Source organism: Dermacentor variabilis, chromosome 1 (assembly GCF_050947875.1).
Source record: "Dermacentor variabilis isolate Ectoservices chromosome 1, ASM5094787v1, whole genome shotgun sequence".
In the NCBI taxonomy this organism is placed as follows: Eukaryota; Metazoa; Arthropoda; class Arachnida; order Ixodida; family Ixodidae; genus Dermacentor; species Dermacentor variabilis.
In genome coordinates this window covers 208,428,530-208,432,282 of record NC_134568.1, presented here as the reverse complement: position 1 = coordinate 208,432,282, position 3,753 = coordinate 208,428,530, and positions in this window count along the sequence as shown.

Genomic DNA, 3,753 nt, shown 5'->3' with positions numbered 1-3,753 from the left:
ACCTACTGCAACAAGACCAGAACAGCCGTTTGGATGATCAGTGAGTGTGAGAAAGAGATAATCGAGCAAGGACCTCGAAAGCAGTCACTGGATCCATCCATCCATCCATCCATCCATCCATCCATCCATCCATCCATCCATCCATCCATCCATCCATCCATCCATCTAATGATGTAAGCAAATGTATGGGTGGAGGAGTTCCCATCTGCCTTTAGTGCTTTCAACTCAGGCAATGTATGTCTGAATAAACAAACTCTCAGGCAATGTATGTCTGAATAAACAAACTGAAACTAAATCTGAAAAACTGAAACACTAGAGAGCTTTAGAATAGGGGCCCCAATAGGCTGGGGCCCCAAAGAGCTTTGGGGGTGTTAGCGTTGGGGCACGAAGGAGTGAAGAGCTTTAGAATAGGGTTTTACGTTTGCGGATAGCGTCTTGCGCTGACAGCGCCACTACGGCGTCAAATAAAAGCTATTAGAAATAATTAAATAAAATATACAATTTTATGTTAGGAATAGTAATTCTGACTTGCGTGTATTCGCGTTTAATTACAATTTGGAGGTTATTCTGTAAGCAGCAAACAATTAGTTGCGCTTCGTTTTGAGCAAACCAACTTTACGTCTTCACCAGCCAAGCTTAGCCGGGTTAGGCCTACGAGCCATAAAATCCACAAGCGAACTCGGAATCAGCGGCGTCTAATGAATCAATCTTCATAACACACGCTAGTTGAGAGAAAGCGATAACCGCAGTCACTTCTCTTAGCTTGCGAACTTCACGCGTTACCACGAATCGAACCCAGTTTGGTGCTAGGTTAGAGCCGTCGCTTCGATGGGTGCCGCCATGTTTGCTGACGCAAAGTTTTTGGGGCCGCTATTTGGGCTCCCGCTAAATCGGTGAAATAGCGTTCCCAACGCAAAACCCAAACGCAGTTTGCGTCTCGCGCATGCGCAGTGGCGTCGACGCTATTTCTTTGGGGCCCCAAAACGTTTGGGGCCCCTATTCTAAAACTCTCTACTGTTGATGTTGGGGTGCAGTAATATGCGAACTTTTAAAGCCTCTGGGGATGAAAAGTAATGATGATACAACCTTCGGACGCGTTAATCATGTGATCTGCAGCTTTGACCGCGAGCTTGAAAGAAAGTGTTTAAACACTGTACCCTAGCTGGTGGGCCAGTAGAAGCTACCGCCTCAGCCGGCGGGCGCCAACGAAAATAGTCGAGATGAAGGTGCAAAATTTGTGCTTATCATGGCAACGTATAAAACGTGAACAATTTTATATTTTTGTGCGCGCATAAATGATAAACGATTTATCGCGACGCCTGCAGGTTGTACGTAAGTTTGTCATGCTCCTTTTAGCGTTAAATAATCGTATAAACGTTCAAGAGGCAACAAAAACAGATATGCAGGGTGCCCAACTACCGTGCACCAAGATTTAAAACTATGCAAATGTCACCTAGCTGGACAGAACCAAGGTAATGTTGTTTGCCGTCGCATCGAGATACTCAGATCTTTTTTTTTGCATTGCACCTAATTATATAATTAGTCTTGATTAATTAATCAACTTCTCAAATATTATAGTTAGATTAAAAGTGTCAATGGGAAAATTGTAGAGCAACAAGAAAAACTCCCGATAGAGCATTTATGTTACCCCATATACGTGCGACATAAAAGTGCTTTTCCGAGCGCGAAAGAAGCCCGCGAATACACGCAAAATTGACGCACGACTGGCCGCTGGAGGCACTTTGCGTGTATTCGCGGGCCCCTTTCACGCTTGGAAAAACACTTGTGTAGCACGTACTCAGCAACACAATTCTGTATCGGGAGTTTCTCATGTTGCTCTACAATTTTCTCATTGACACTTTTCCTCTAATTATGATATTTTAGAAGTTGATTCATTAATTAAGACCAATGATGTAATTAGGCAGAATGCAAAAAGTAAACCGGAGTACCTCCAAGCGACGGGAAACAGCTTTACTTTGGTTCTGTCCAGCTACGTGGTATTTGCATAGTTTTAAACCTTGGTGCATGATTCTTGGGAGACTCTGCATATCTCTTTATGACAAGTGGCAGGCTGACCATAAGCGCCGTCTTCCGGCCCGCGAGATATAGGCCAACCGACAACAGGTGGTCGTCATTGGAGACGACGGCGCGGGCGGTGTGCAATTTCGGGAGGTTTCCTATTAGCGCGGACGTGCCTTAAGTGATATTACTCGTGCGCAATGGGCGAGCTTTGTGCAGCCATGCCTGTCTGGCCTTCCTTCGAGAAAACACAAAGTATTTCAAGAACATTCCTGCAGCACCGTGTTGCTGTTGCTTAGCCGCCGAGCCTGCATGTAGGGATAGTTGATCCAGCTGGGGCCTATAAGCATCGCTCGCTTGTCTGTATACCACGCGTATCTGACTGTCGTACGCATCAAGTCGGAGCAGTGATTATTCCGGCGCGTCGGGCATCGCGTCGGACGTTTCGCCGTATCATATGTCTCTTGCTTTTAACTTTCCAAAATGTTGCTAATGGGACTACCGTATCTACCTTATCCTCATGAGTTAGACGCAGCAGCTGCTCCGCGGATGACGCCGCTTCAACATCAGCATCAGCATCATCAGCCTGTTTTATGTCTACTGCAGGACGAAGGCCTCTCGCTGTGATCTCCAATTACCCCTGTCCTGCGCCAACTGATTCCAACTAGCGCCTGCGAATTTCCTAATTTCATCGCTCCACCTAGTCTTTTGCCGTCCTCGATTGCATTTTCCTTCTCTTGGTACCCATTCTGTAACCCTAATGGTCCAACGGTTATCTAACCGGTGCATTACATGACCTGCCCAGTTGCATTTTTTCCTCTTGATGTCAATTAGAATATCGTCTATACCCGTTTGCTTTCTGATCCAGACCGCTCTGTTTCTGTCTCTTAACGTTATGCATGACGCTTGGTGGACCGAATTAATGACCATTTCTGGCCTTCCGGAGCCGCTTGGCTTCACCGCATACTGTATTTTTGCATACTATATTTTTTGTAAGACGCCAGCTCTCTAGGCAAGCTATATTTCGTCCAATTTTACACGCTTTCCGCGGCGCCTTATGCGTCCTGCCTTGTGGCTATGGACGAGGAGCCTCCCACAGGCCCGAACGGCCAGAGGACTACGACTACGGCCAGAGGACTACGACAGCGAGCTCTTCATTGACATACGCCACCTGGTCCACCAGCAGTGAAGACTGCACTGAGGCTCCTGCTATCATGGCCATGGACGCGGAGCATGCCAACCCAGGCCAGTGGTCTAGTTTGATAAGCTCTTCAAGGAAGCGAGGTACTTGGTCCAGCACAAGCGAAGACAGTGAGCTTTACTCAGCCTCAGGCGATGACTCGTCGGATGACAGCTTTGTGTCGGTGATGAGCCCAAAGGCCAAAAGAAGGCTCATCGAGACGTCATCACCTAGGATTACGTCAACACTGCAGGCAAAGCATGAGCGCTGGCCGCACACCATCCTTTTCATACATGTGGGCTCTTCCGTCAGCCTTCGAGGATTAAGCAGGCTAGCTCTCTCAATTTTCCTTGAGGGAATAGCACCAAATGAAATTGAGGAGGTACGACTAAACACGCGGAAGAATGTCCTGCCTGTCGACACGACCCGTGGAAATGCGCTAGACAAGCTCCGATAGATTAGAGAATTCGGGAAAATAAAAGTGAGCCCCGCTATACCAACGGAGGGCACGTGTACTGCCGGCGTCGTCTACGACATTTACCTGGCAATTGCAA